Source organism: Rhinatrema bivittatum, chromosome 7, assembly GCF_901001135.1.
Source record: "Rhinatrema bivittatum chromosome 7, aRhiBiv1.1, whole genome shotgun sequence".
Classification (NCBI taxonomy): domain Eukaryota; kingdom Metazoa; phylum Chordata; class Amphibia; order Gymnophiona; family Rhinatrematidae; genus Rhinatrema; species Rhinatrema bivittatum.
This window is the reverse complement of record NC_042621.1, coordinates 98,026,385-98,042,227: the sequence shown is the minus strand read 5'-3', so window position 1 is coordinate 98,042,227 and position 15,843 is coordinate 98,026,385. Positions and strand designations below refer to the sequence as shown.

General features: G+C 40.1%; 1 protein-coding gene across 1 annotated transcript in view; it reads right to left on the bottom strand.

Moving 5' to 3' along the window:
- The window catches only part of PLEKHG4 (pleckstrin homology and RhoGEF domain containing G4), a 341,909-nt gene that overhangs the window by 112,665 nt on the left and 213,401 nt on the right, over positions 1–15,843 (bottom strand).

Below are 15,843 nucleotides of genomic sequence, written 5' to 3'. Positions count from 1 at the left end.
CTGCCTATGTGAAAGCTCAGTGGCACAGTGATCCCAGCTGCCTGAGCAATGTCAGTCAAGAAAGGGCTTTGTATTCTGCAGTGAAGACAAACATCCCATTCTCCTGCTTCTTTCAGCTGCACCAGGAGCTGGGCACTCCTTAGCTGGGTCACTGTTTGCATGATTATCTCACACATGCCTAGGATTCAGTGTTTATTTGCAACAGCAGATGCCCATGAGAAATACCAAGGTGCGTTTTCTAAAAGTTTGCTACAAGTCTCCTAAATTCTTGCGTATATGGGAGGGTTTAGCTCGTAATCTATTTATAGCTCTCTGAATTTACATATGAATAACAGCGAGGCAGTCAGAACTTTTATCGCCCTAGGAATGCATCACCACTAAAGGGCATGTTTTGTGCTTAATGAATGCGACTTCTTCCTTCTGGAAATGACATAATGAAATCCTTAAGAGCTACTATCAGTCCCAAGGAGCTGTTCTATTGCAAGGGTCACTGTATGTGATCCTACCAGAGCAGGAATACTCTGTCACCAAATGTTCAAAACCTTCCAAAGTGTACAACAATTCCAAGAGCAGGAGTCCCATGCAGGTATCTGGAATAACAAATTCTGGGACATCCATGAGACATACACATAAGCTTCAAAATCCAAACAAGACCAGCTCCAGATTTGAAAAGAACAAGAAAATTATGCACAACTAATTCAGCAATCTTATTGACATTTATTTGACACTGAAGTTATGGTGACCCCCAAGCTATTGATCAAAATTCAATTAGTACAGGCCAATTTAATTGATCTCCTTCAATTATACTGGCAATCAATGTAACTACTAACCAGTTTCAATACTAAACTTTCTTCTACTGCAATCAATTTTAATAATGCATTTTTCTTCAATAATCAAATAATTCAATTTTTTTTAGAAAAATATTCATCAATTAATTTGAAACCAATATATATTCAGACTGTCTGATATAAATCAAAATCATAAATAATGGCAACCCTAGAATTTAAGTTCATATATTCATGACATATTAAATCTGGAGGTAAATGCCAAAGCAAAGACAATTCTAAGGGACACAAATGATAAGAATTTGCAAACTATCCACACTGGGAAAAAATCTGCAGGTGCTTTTAAATTATGGCTTTGCCAAGGATTAAGTACCCTCATACATCTGCACCTGCTTTTACCACGGGTAGGATTTCATTGGAAAAGAACTTGATTTGAGGTGAAAATGCAATCAATGCACATATTTTTTCATCCCCAACCTAAAGACGCCCCTGAGAATGTCTCCTCTTAAAGTGGCTTAAAGTATGTGCCCTGCGGAGTGGATAAAACACTTTTTACCTACATAAATGACTTTGAATATAACCTCTTAAAAAACACTTTTTACCAACATAAATGACTTTGAGAATAGCCTCTTAAAAAAAAAGCGGGTAATTGGATAGCTGTTATAAAAAGATTTACAGATTAAAGCTTACCTGTTCATTTGCGCTGATACAGAAGAACCTGATGAAAATTAATTGGTCCAGTTCTTAACATCAGGTTTTCAAGGAAATTGAAAATTACCCTTTTTCAGTTTAAACGGACTGATTCAATAAACAACAAGTTTCACCCAGAACTAAGACAGCTCATCTGAAGGATGTTCCTGTGAGTGTGTGTGTGTGTGGGTGTGTCTGGGGAATATGCATACATGTGGATCCAGAAGACAAGCCCTTGCTGAAGTCCCCGTGCTCCTCCTGACATGTCCTGAAAATTTTACAGGCTAATTGTAAAACAAGTACGCATGCGTCCATATACGCGTGTACTGGTGCGCAAGCAGAAATACCCTGGAATTTTAAATCATGTGCACACTTGCCCGCATATGATTTAAAATACAGCTAGCGTGTGTAAGTATGCTCTTAATTTTAAGAGGTTACTCAAGTAAACTTACTTCGCGTATCTTCCATAGGACTTTGCCAGCTTTAACATGGTTGCGTGAGCAACATGCCCGGTTTTTCAAATTAGTCCACCAGTTTGCCCATTTAATCTCGAGGGCATCCAGACCCTCTGGTTTTTCATCCTGCACGCCCCCCCCCAGTTGACCCAGACTCCTCACCCTGTCTTGTAAGCTCTAAAACGTGAAATCTACAGACCTGCTCCTCATCAGGAGCAGCAGTAAAGTTACATGGCCTACAAGCTGCTGTACGCTGCGGCCTCCGGTTTTAAAATACAGAGTTGTGTGTGCAACAGTTGGCCCCGCCCCAGAACGCCCAAGCCCTGCCCCAACTCCGCCCCTTTTTTGTAAATCGCACACATATATACATGCGTAACTTCCAGCCTTTAAAATACATGCTGCTTGCCTACATACTCGCATATATGGAATTTTTAGAGCAAGCATCGCTTTTAAAATTCAGTCCTTAGTGTGGCTAAGACACCAGACATTCTGGCCGGCATCCCAAAGGAAAAGAAGGCTAAAAAATGTAAAATTAAAAAGTTCACTCCAAATTATGAAAAGTCTGAAGCCTTATAAAAATGATGTAAATTCCATCATTTAATCCATCAGGCATTAATGTATTACATTTTAAGACCCAGAATGTGTCTGTTTCTAAGGGATGTTTCTTAAATTATTGTTAATTTTTGTCAATAGCAAAAACTGATCAAAAGTTAAATTCCCAATATCAAGTCAAACTGCGTTTCCTGTCACATATTTCAGACGGCCTGTATAATTGCAAGCTACGAGCATGGTTCTCACATGTGTATTTTAGGTTTCTAAAGAGATACTACCCGCATTGTTTGTCTTTGAAAATTAGCAAGTAGATAGTAACATGTTAAAATCATAGCTGCACCTGCTATTTGTGTGGGTAGCAGAGGAGGGAGGCTAGAATAATACCCTTACATTTGAAAATCAAATATATGCAAACAGTTTTCTTCCCATGATCTATACATGCCTACAGGAATACTTTCTAATTCAGCTAAAAGTACATGTGCTATGGAATTATGCATATTTTTAGCAGCATTTGAAAAGGAATATTTAGAATCAAATCATTTTACCCAGGTAAATACCTATTTACTCATCTAAATGTTTTGAAAATTACCCTCCCCATCTCATCTCTAGTTGTTGGTTCAGACCCTGCACCATTTTGGTTAACCCTGCTCTGTACTACCTCTAGTCTGCCTATATCTTTCGAAGGTACAGTCTATGAATCTGAACACAGTATTACACATGAGATCTCACCAATGACCTATACAGATGCATTATTACCTTTCTTCTACTGGTTATGTCTCTTCTTATGCACCTACCATTCTACTTGCTCTAGTCACCACTCTGGTACACAGACTGAAATGTCAGATGGATTACAATAGTATTGACTCTCATCATGGGATGAGGGTGAAAGGGGGTAGACTCAGAGGGAATCTTAGGAAATATTTCTTTACGGAGAGGGTAGTGGACCAATGAGCCTGACTTCAGTGCCGGGAAAAATAGTGGAAACTATTCTAAAGATCAAAATCACAGAGCATATAGAAAGACTTGCCCCACAAATCTGCTTCATTTTTTTGAAGGGGTTAATAAACATTTATTTATTTATTTATTTTTGGTTTTTATATACCGATCTTCCTGCATTAAATACAAATCAAACCGGTTTACAAGGAACAAGAAACTGCCTGAACGGCGATACATAGAACTAAGAACAAATGGTAAACATGGCAAACATAGTTAAACTTTAAAATTTAACTGAACAGAGAGAAAAATAATTACAATGCATAGTAATAAATGTCCTAAAGCATTCCAAGAGAAATGAGTGATTAGTTAAATGCAGAATCTGGAAATGCAAGGTTGAATAACCATGTTTTTAATTTTTTCTTAAAGGATATTGGGCAAGGATCTTGTCTAAGGTCCGGTGGGAGATTGTTCCATTCAGTGGGTCCTGAGGTAGAGAAGGCTCTGATCTTTCGTGATGTTTTTGCTTGAGGGACGAAGAGAGTGCCTTGATAAGCTCTTCTCATTGGCCTGGTGGGAATATTAGGGCGAACTTGATGAGTTAAATCGATTGGGGCAAGATTGTGTACAGATTTGTGCATGATGGTCAAAACTTTGTAACGGATTCTATATTTGATAGGGAGCCAGTGAAGGTTGTAGAGAATGGGAGTGATATGGTCCCTCTTTTTTGAATTGGTTAGAATCCTGGCGGCTGAATTCTGTAACATCTGAAGCGGCTTAGTGGTGATAGCCGGGAGTCCAAGTAATAATGAGTTACAGTAATCGATTTTTGTGAGTATGATTGCTTGTAGAACCAAACGGAAATCATAAAAGAGCAGGAGAGGTTTAAGCTTCTTAAGGACCTGAAGTTTGAAGAAGCCCTCCTTTGTTGTATTGTTGACAAACCTTTTGAAGTTCAACTGGTTGTCCAGGAGGGTGCCTAGATCTCTTACATGAGAGGTCTTTTTGATGTTATCTAGTTTTGTTGAGGGGAAGTTAGGAAGGGCTTGGTTGTCAATTTGAGATTGATCATCTTGGTGAAAAATTGTCTCGCTGGACATGAGGTTTTCATCTTGAGATATGATTATGAATTCAGTTTTGTCTGAGTTGATAACTAAGTTAAGCTGGAAAAGGAGTGAACTGATTTCCTTAAAGCAATTATCCCAAAACATAAGAGATTTTTGTAATGATTCCCTAATTGGAATGAGAATTTGGATATCATCCGCATAGATGTAATGCTTGATTTTCAACTTGGTAAGGAGGAAACAGAGGGGAAGTAGATAAATGTTGAAAAGAGTTGGTGAAAGGGCGGAGCCCTGTGGGACACCCAAGTTGGATCTAATTGGATGTGATTGTTTATTGTTGATTTTAACTTTGAATGATCTATTGCTAAGGAAAGAACGGAACCAGTCAAGGGCAGAACCAGCAATACCAATATCTTTGAGTCGGTCCAGCATAATTGAGTGGTTGACCGTATCAAAGGCAGCCGAAAGATCAAGGAGGATCAGAAGGTGTGATTGTTTTTTATCTGAGTTTACAATAATGTAGTCCGTAAGAGATATCAAAAGTGATTCTGTATTACGATATTTACGGAAACCATATTGTGAAGATGCTAGGATATTATGTTCCTCCAGAAATTCAGTGAGTTGTTTATTCACAATTTTCTCCATGATCTTAGCAATGAATGGAAGATTGGCGATGGGTCGGAAATTTGCTGGGTCTGATGTTGATAAGTTGGGTTTTTTTAGGAGAGGTTTCAGAATGGCTTGTTTAAGAGAATCAGGTACTAATCCTTGGGTTAACGAACAATTAATGATTTTTGCAATGGGCTTAGCTATTGTATTTGGTATTGAGATGAGAAGGTTTGCAGGGATGGAGTCCAGGGGATGTGAAGAAGGCTTGAGTTTTTTTAAAATATTTTCCACTTCTAGGGAAGAAGTGGTCTCAAAAGAGTCTAATTTTGTGGTCTGCTGAGGAGTAAGATTACTATGCAGGGGGAAAAAGGGATTGGAAGACGAAAACCTTTTGGTAAGATTGATAATTTTGTTTTCAAAGAAGGTGGCCAGTTCAGTAGCTTTCATGAGAGCCTGGTCGTCTGGAATGGAAGGAGGAAGGGGTTTGGTGAGGGCAGAGATGTATGAAAAAAGAGCTTTTGAATCGAATATGAAGTGGTGAATTTTTTTTGCAAAAAATTCTTTCTTAGTTTTGAAAATGGTGTTCCTGTAGATATTAAGGGTGGATTTGTAACTTGCAAGAGTAGAGGTGGTAGGATTTTTACGCCATATATGTTCTTTATTTCTGAGGCATATTTTGATCGCTTTTAGTTCAGGGGTGAACCAGGGTTTTCTGTTATCTTGGGCCTTGTGAATCCTCTTGGTAGTGATGGGGCAGGTTTGGTCTGCGACTTTATTTGTGATAGAGTGCCAGGAGTTAAAGGCAGAGTTTGCATCTGAAAGGTCCAGTTGAAGTAGTTCTTTATCCAGGTGATTAGTAAGTATTTCTGATGAGCATGGTTTTCTGAAATGAATGGTGGTTTTTGGGAAGGGAGGGGGAAGGGTGGTATCTGTCTTGAGAACTGTAGAGATGATTTGGTGATCTGACCAAGGAACTGGAGTACAAGTCGGGACTGAAGAAATAGAGATACCTTCGTTAATGAAGATCAGATCCAGAGTGTGGCCAGCTTTATGAGTTGCGTTATTGATGATCTGATTGAAGCCCATGTTATTAAGAGACGATAAGAGAGTTTCACAGTTGGAAGAGTGTGTGACCAAGTCTACGTGAAGATTGAAGTCTCCCAAAAGTACTGCAGGAGAATCATAGTTGATGTGTTTGGCAATGTATTCAATGAGAGGGGAAGGGTCGGTTTCAAGAATACCAGGTGGTGCGTAGATAAGGCATATCTGTAGTTGTTTAGATTTGAAGTAAGCACATTCTATGTTAGAAATTACACTTGAATGTTGCAGAGTTATTTTAAGGCCTTTCTTAGTTGCAAGTAAGAGTCCACCTCCTCTTTTTTTAGGTCTGGGGATCGAGATGACGTCGTAAGTTTGTGTGGGCAGTTGATTAATAATTACTGAATCTGAAGATTTTAACCAAGTCTCTGTAATTGCACAGATATCAGGGTTGGCCTCAGAGAGATAGTCATTGAGTATGTGAGCTTTTTTAGAGAGTGATTGGGCATTAAATAAGGTTAGGGTGAAGAGGGAGAGACCAAGAAATTGAGTGAAAGGAGTAATTATAATAGGGATAACTCTCTTCGGTTGGAAAGTGTGAGATTGAGGTATTTTTTCCATATTTCTATGATAATTATTGATAGTAGGTATGTTGAAATGGTGCATTTTGAGAGAGGAAGGACGACTTTTTAGTAAGACAGTCAAGGAGCTAGTTTCAGGTGTAGTTTTGAGAAGTAAGAGTGTAAAGAAAGATAGAGATAAATAGATAGAGATAAAAAGATAGAGATAAACATGTGGATAAAGGTGAACTGGTAGATGTAGTGTATTTGGATTTTCAAAAGGCATTTGACAAAGTCCCTCATGAGAGGCTTCTAAGAAAACTAAAAAGTCATGGGATAGGAGGCGATGTCCTTTCGTGGATTACAAACTGGCTAAAAGACAGGAAACAGAGAGTAGGATTAAATGGTCAATTTTCTCAGTGGAAAAGGGTAAACAGTGGAGTGCTTCAGGAATCTATACTTGGACCGGTGCTTTTCAATATATTTATAAATAATCTGGAAAGGAACATGACAAGTGAGGTTATCAAATTTGCAGATGATACAAAATTATTCAGCTTAGTTAAATCGCAAGCAGATTGTGATACATTGCAGACCTTGCAAGACTGGAAGATTGGGCATCGAAATGGCAGATGAAATTTAATGTAGACAAGTACAAAGAGTTGCATATAGGGAAAAATAACCCTTGCTGTAGTTACACGATGTTAGGTTCCATATTAGGAGCTACCACCTAGGAAACAGATCTAGGCATCATAGTGGATAATACATTGAAATCGTCAGCTCAGTCTGCTTCAGCAGTCAAAAAAGCAAACAGAATGTTAGGAATTATTAGGAAGGGAATAGTGAATAAAAAGGAAAATGTCATAATGCCTCTATATCGCTCCATGGTGAGACCACACCTTGAGTACTGTTCAATTCTGGTCGCTGCATCTCAAAAAAGATATAGTTGCACTGGAGAAGGTACAGAGAAGGGCGACCAAAATGATAAAGGGGACGGAACAGCTCTCCTATTAGGAAAGGCTAAAGAGGTTAGGGCTGTTCAGCTTGGAGAAGAGATGACTGAGGGGGGATATGATAGAGGTCTTTAAAATTATGAGAGGTCTTGAACAAGTAGATGTGAATCGGTTATTTACTCTTTCAGATAATAGGACTAGGGGGCACTCCATAAATTAGCAAGTAGCACATTTAAGACTAATCGGAGAAAATGTTTTTTCACTCAACGCACAATTAAGCTCTGGAATTTGTTGCCAGAGGATGTGGTTAGTGAAGTTAGTGTAGCTGGGTTTAAAAAAGGTTTGGATAAGTTTTTGGAGGAGAAGTCCATTAATTGCTATTAATCAAGTTGACTTAGGGAATGGCCTCTGCTATTATTGGCATCAGTAGCATGGGATCCTCTTGGTGTTCATGTGGCCTGGTTTGGCCTCTGTTGGAAACAGGATGCTGGGCTTGATGGACCCTTGGTTTGACCCAGCATGGCAATTTCTTATGATGCATGGAACAGCCACTTCCTAGTGGAGATGGTGAAGACAAAAACAGTATCAGAATTCAAGAAAGGATGGCATAAATACAGGGAATCTCTAAGGGACTGATGGGAATTTAAAGTTAAATTAATTGGGTAGATGGCAGACTAGATGGGCCATACAGTCTTTCTGTTATGTTTCCATGTTTCATTACAAGCCTGATTTATCAAAGCTCTTCTCCCATTCTGTGTCTTTAAGAAAAAAAAAGCTTACTAAATTAGGCCCTATATCTTTTTGAACATATAAAGTCACTCTGGTGATGTCTGCCCCTACAGATAATGTCAAGGAAATTACACTGAATATGTGCAGGATGTGAAGTCAATATAAAATAAGGGCAAGATCCAAATATGGTCAATCATACTTCATTCGTAAGCCTGTATCATTTGCATACTCTTTCTAACACTTGGGAGGAGGAATCTGGATGTTGGACTAGTTATGTAAATGTGGCCAACCCTTTAGTTAGCCACTAGATGGCCCAAGGTCCCTTACCATCAGGTCTTAACAGCATAGTGGGATTTTCCATTCCCTTTTCAGTCTCTCCAAAGAGCTGACTGTGATTGGCTATCCCAAGAGCACAAGGTAGAGAGAGTGGGGCATTTTGAGTTGGCCCTTGAAGAGTAAGGAGCTATTTTTCTTTCACCCTGTTGAGTTGGGCCCTCTAACTCAATTTGGTATAGGGGCTGCCTCAATTTTGGGAGAGAGAGAGATTTTTGGAGATTTTGGTAAGGTTTTGGATGTTTTTCTTGTTCTGGGGAACACTGTGCTTTGAAGGGAGCCCCCCCCCAAATCCTGATGGCAGGGGCTGGAGGCCTGTAAGATAATCCTTCTACTCCCTGGAGGATGCAAGACCAGTGACAGCACTGCCCAGCGTGAGATACTTTTGGACTTAGAAACATTTGGATTTTTCCCCTTTTTGTTAGTGTGGAGGTATTTTCCCCCACCCCTCTTCCCAACTTGGAGGAAGAGCTGTGGACAAGATTGGAAACACGACTCTTTTCACCCAGAGAAGCCACACAGAGTGGAAGGAGAGAAGGGAATGAAATTATCAAGATCTGGGGAATCCCAACCGGATCTCCACCCAAAAAGGATCAGGACACAGGCTGTGGGCAAAAGACAGAACTATGGTCTCAGGTAAGATCTTTCTGCGGCGTTCCCTGTCTTACTGGGCTGTTTGTGCACAGACGAGGAAACAGTGGCAGGCTCCCTCCCAGGAGCTGGAGAGATGGACCCAAGCGCCCCGGCAGAGAGACTGTGTAAATAGTTTGACTGTACAGTTTTATTTGTGGAGAGTTAGAGGGAGAGCGTTTGACATTTCGGAAATAATCAGTAAACTTTATTTGAACTCCCAGCCTGAGTCTAGCCTGTTTGTCCCTGAGGAGAATACTGCAGCTATAAGATATACACACACACACATCGGGAGAGACGCGCCATCGTCTGGGCCACAAAGGATTTCCTTTTACCCCATAGAAAGAGCTCACTCCCTGAGATCTGCAGAGAGAAGGGGGTAGGATGGAGAGAGTAGCGCCTAACAAAAAATATTTTTATGGCCCTAGGGGAAACAATCTCCTACCCCCCTGACAAAGAGTTACAAAAACCTATACGCTCAATTACAAGAAACAGTATAAGGCCAAAAGGAGAAGACAAAGCTATCTTTTACAGAGTGGTGGAACAGCTGCAATAAGCTCCCAGGAAGAGAAAGCAAGTTCAACCAACATAAAATGGAAGCAAAGTTTTGATACTTACTTAACTATGATCAAAAGAAGCAGCAGGTTTTGTAATATGAGCTGCATGCTGACTTGGCTATACGTCCCAGTCTGGAAGAAGTGTAATCCTGCAGGCAGTCAAGCCTGTAGGGCTGGCAACTAGGATATTTCCTTAGTGCAGTAGGTGGGGTAAGTTTAAGGAATGATAAAACCACAGCTAAAACATTGCAGGTGGTTAAATGTGTGTGCTGACATTTGAGAGATACCCTCAGCTAGAGAAGCATAGGCAGGAAAAGATGGGCCAGCATCTATTACGTTACTATGTTATTTATTCACCCCATCTCTATAGGGAGCCCATAGAGAAAACCCCAGCAGGCACATACATATGCCAAACTGCTGTAACTTCTAATCTGAATCATCTCAGGCATTATGCTACATCAAAAGAACATGGGTGAACTTCCTGTAGCTCTGAACTCCTTTTATAGATCTTCCAGTCGGGAATACCTGTGGCGTTGGCTGATGACATCACATCCTGCAATTTTCGGCCTTAGTTGTTTTTTTTTAACTGCCCTCTAAAAGGTGTTATTTACAACTGAACTGAGCCTTTATGCTAGATATAGCACACGTACCTTCTACCTACTGTATATACCTTTATTTAAACAGTGATACATTTTAATATTTTTAGATTTCTTAACTATGGGGCAGATTTTCAAAGGGTTACGCGCGTAACCCCCGAAAAGCTGCCCCTGCCTGCTCCTGAGTGCGCCGAGCCTATCTTGCATAGGCTCGGCGGCGCGCGCAAGCCCTGGGACGCGTGTATGTCCCGGGGCTTGCAAAAAGGGGTGGGGAGTGGGCAGTTCGGGGCGGGAGCGGGGCAGGGCCCGAGCCTCCAGGCACAGCGGCCATTTGGCTCGGCGCGCACAAGTTGCAAATTGTGCACCCCCTTGCGCGCGCCGACCCTGGATTTTATAACATGCGTGGCTGCGCACGCATGTTATAAAATCGGGCATAGATTTGTTTGCGCCGGGTTGCGCGAACAAATCTGCGCCCGCGCGCAGGTTTTAAAATCTGCCCCTATATAACTATATATCTAACCACACTCCCTTCATTGGAAGTCACCTTCAGTAGCTGTAGGAGTGGGAAAAGAACTTTTGGCAAGACTGGAATCAGGATTAAGTCCAGTGGGGAACAGCTAAACTGTAAGGCACAATGGGAGACTTGCACCAACAATGAAAAAAGCAGTAGCCCACAACAAGAGGGTTTGTTCCAAAACAGAAGAAGGATTTATTTACAAGAGTCCAAAAGTATAGCAGCCAACCCCGACATCTGGGGTCTGATCCAGAGGCCTAGGATCAGGCCTCCCGATGTCTTCTTTCTTCAGCTCGCTTATAAAAATGGCACCGTTTGCTTGAAGTCCAACAAATAGCCAGTGTAATTATGATGAATAACTCTTGCTCTCACATTTAATAATAAATTGTATGTTATCAAAATAAACCACAAAAAACGTGACCTCGCACACACCCCCTAAATATACTCGAAAAAAACAAATCAGGGAACTATGTGATGCACTATGGTGTCCGGTAGCATTAATAAGAACATGAGAAATAATAAGTAATAACCATGTATTGGTTATAACTCAAGTTCAAGTGTTTACCGTTTTTAATTTAGTCAAAAAAGTGCAAAGTGTAAATACTTTCAAAAATGTTTTAAATATATTTTATTAGTCTTTGGCTTTTTTTAGTGTTTTTTTTTTTAATTGCCTTAAAAAAATTGATTGGGTGTTATTATACCAAGTCTCTCCTTAACGATCAACCCAACTCGCTTTTATTTGCATTTGCAAAAGTCTTCTTTACTTATCTTCTATGATGCAGTATAAAACTATCACTCATTACATATGATGAATTCCAGCGAGAAATGGGGCTGTCTGCCCGACCCTGGCAGTGTTTCAAAAAGAACTGTCTGCTTCAGGGACTGGGAGAGCTGTGTAGAAAATAAGCCAAACATTTAAAAATTCACCTACCCCAGAGTCACATTCCCTTTTTCTTATTTACTTACTTGTGTAGAGTCGTGGTTACTTCTAATTGCCATTTATTATGTTGGACGGCATGTGTGTTGTCCATGAAGGTTTTTAAACTCTAATGAACCAAACACCCTTATCGAATCAAAGTGAGGCCGTGACGTAATTGAAAGCCTTTTCTGTGGAATCGGACCTGGCACTTACTACAATTCTCAAACACGTCCATTCTAAAACTCGAGATTTCTCTCAAAAATGTTCTACCAAGTCCACTTTAGCTACAAAATGTAAAATGTCTACTTTCCGATGCTTATGTAGTTTCTGGTCTCCTTGCAAAGGTATTATTCGTTTACACATATGATCTTACTGTGAATACAGAAATCCTGGATTTTAAGTTTTTGATTGATCTCATATCATTTCTGCTCCTTGACATTATTTCCAAAGTCAATAGAATATTGACCATTCTATTTCTTGATTGAAACCATTCGGAACCACTGTGTTCCAAGAAAAGATGAATCGGTGTTCCATTTGCATCAATTTCAAAGTGTAGTCTCCTCCTCATGGAGAACGAGGAAGTTGAAAGAGTGTGACTGTGGTGAGATCTTCTATTTGATGTGTGGCGGTCCGTCAATGTTCAACAAGGGCGCCCCCTCCCTTTGTGTTTTAATATGGCTTAAATGTTCTTGTAAGCGAAAAACTTATGCGTAGTTTTCCCGATATACACAAGGTTGCACGGGCAACAAAGTGCATATATTATATTTTCAGAAACACATGTAAGATGTTGACAAAAATTAAAATGGACAGCGTCCTGGGTTGTCTAATGGTTGACCTTGGTACATAAGCCTACAGATGTTACACTGCCTGCATCTATAATGCCCAGGGATGGAAGAGCTATCTTGTTTTTGTTGGGGAGCTGGCAGGTATGAATGTACCATAAAATCTCTCAGATTTCTAGCTCTTTTAAAGGCAAAAATGGGCATCTCCTGAAAAACCGGATGTATCCATAAAAGTGACCAATGTTTAATAATACTGAATTTAAGACATTGTGTACGAGGTGTAAAAGACAAAACGCAAACCATCTTGTCTTCCTTATGTAAAGTTGTTGGCTGAAGTAAGAGGTCCCTGTTGGCCCATCTGGCTCTTTTGTAAGCTTTTTTAATAACTTTAGATGGATATCCTCTGTGAAGAAATCTGATTTTCATATCTTCATATCTCAGGTCTAAAAAACCTCTCTTTCTTATTTTATAAACAAGTTCTTCTTTTTATTAACAATATATAATTTTTTTTATCTTTTTCTAACAGAGCAGAATTATGCTAGACATTTTTGAATTGATCATTCCAATGAACCCCATGATCACTTAAAAGGTTCAGCTATACACAAGGGGCAGATTTTCAAAGCCCTACGCGCTCCGGGCCTATGTTCAAAAGGCTTGGCGGTGCGCGTAAAGCCCCAGGACGCATGTAAGTCCCGGGGCTTGAAAAAATGGGTGGTCCGGGGGTGGGGAGGGGGCGTGGCCAGAGGCCTCTGTATGGCCACTGGGCCGGGGGATCGTGCGCCGGCACTCGGATGGTGCGCGCAAGTTACGCCTGCCTCTGGCAGGCGTAACTTGCACATCAAAGGTACGGGGGGGTTTCAGGCTGGGGGGGACAGGACAGATAGGGAAAGGGGGAAAGTGGGGAGGGATTGGGGAAAGACAGCTGGTCTCCCCAAGGGCTCGGAGCGCAAGTTGCACCAGTGTGCACCCCCTTGCGCACGCTGACCCCTGATTTTATAACATGCGCGCGGCTGCACATGCACGTTATAAAATCGGGCGTATATTTGTGCGTGCTGGGTAGCGCGCACAAATGTAGGCTGCGTGCGTAACTTTTAAAATCTGCCCCTTATTGTAAGTAATGTTCAAATGCACTTATCTTTTATGACTATTTGTTTTTGCCTCAGTTTTCATTCCAATAAACGCCAACGTTGGCAACGTTTTGCAGAAAGCTGCATCAGGGCAGCTATTCAAAGAACCAGATTCTGAGCTTTTTCTCTTGTCATTAGGACTGGACCAGTTCTATCAACTTCAGATGCAAACACTTTGTTAAAATATCTCATATACATTGAACTGTTTAATAAAGACAATAAATCTGTCAGGCATCATGAAATAAACTGAACATGAGTAATGTTCAGGTAGTAGATGGAGGCCAGTCAGTTCGCCTTTTATACAAATGTTATCTACCTGAGGAATCTTTTCTAGTCTTCTCAGAAAAGAATGGACAACTATTAGCCAATAGTATTCCCACACCTCTTTTTTGAAACTTGCTAGCAAAAAGAATGATTCAGAAATATATCTATTCTTAAGTACAAATGTTCTGCCCCTCTTAAGATAAGTTTGCTGTATAAAATAAACTACTGATTTTAGTTTTGAAAATTCTCTAACTAAATAACTTAATTCTCTTAGAGGGAGAGCGAAGGCCATTTATATTCATAGAGGTGCATAGGAAGTCATTACTGAATTTCTTAGCTTTAAATTCAAGACTGTCTTTTCACTTTACCCTTTACCCACATGCTACAACACCTGGGCAGTGGCACTTTGAAAAACATTATACACATCATGAACTACATCGAAATCATAAAAGTATAATCCATCAATCAAACCTCCATAGCCTTAGAGCAACTCCAGAGTATAACCAAGAACTGGGTAACAGAATCCCAGATCTACTTTAGCTCCAACTCACAAAATCTTACCCACACTCTCAAAAGCTATGCAGGTTGAAAGAGAGGCAAGAATAAAAACAGAACAGGAGCAAATAAATGGGCTTCATAATCCCCAGCAACACACCAAACAGAATGGAACACAGAACAAAGTAATACTAAAACTTTCAGACCTTGGCAATATAATTTACCCTCAAAATAAAGTCAAACTGGACTTATACAAACAAGCAAAAAAGAGAAATATAAATATGCACTAAGTAGCACTTAACAGCTGGAGGCCAATAGGATAAATGCCCCCCTTCCTTGTCTTTCCTGTCACCAGTCTAGAACACTTGGGTTTGCCCTGTTCTAGCCGATGGAGGCAGTGGGTTGTTTTTTTTAAATGACATCATTACTACTACTTATCCTATGATGCAACCAGTTAAGCTAGTATTCCTCTATCAAAGCTCATTGTAAAATGTTCGTGCATGCCATAAACTTGAGAACTTTAAAATGTTAATTCATCAAAACCTTTTCAATGCAAAAAATGTTTAAAAGAGAAGAAGCATTCTAGACTTGTGTAGCAGAAATAAAGAAACTAAAATCATCAGGGGAGCTTAATTTTTTCTTAAATTCAATGGACAGAAAATCACGGACTTTATTTTCAACCAGGACTTGTTCTCTTTAACCATAGACTGACAACTCCATTTCTTGCCCTGATTGTTCAGAAGAGTTTTAAGCACTTTCTTCTATCCACTTGCCTTCATCTCAGGTGTAGCCTCAATCTATCCCAATCTTGCAGGGGAATCTAAGATTCTAATCAATCTAGATTTTCTTGTCATCTTTGCAACTCTGTCCAAACATTCTTCTAAATCAGATAAGTGGTGTTAAGCTTATATTTAGCTGTGCTCCTTCATAGCTAAATATAAGCACAAAAGGGAATGCCCCTCAGTATTGTATTTCTTTGTTCTGCCTCCACAGTGTATTTAAATATTTCTTTGTTACACTGCCCCCCTGTGTCATCTTATCACAGTGTGTAGAGCTTTTTTTCTTGATGAATAATTATTTTAATATTTCTGAGCTCCCTATGGATCTAGTCTTGTTATATTCCCTTTCTCAGTCTGTATTCTCTCTCCTCTTCCTATTGGTCCCGTAACCAAAAGCAGCCTGGGAGTGACTTATTTTCTGTGGGGTTTTAAGTTAGAAAAAGGCTCTTGGCAAACTAACAGCTCTCCTGTGTTTTCTGCAA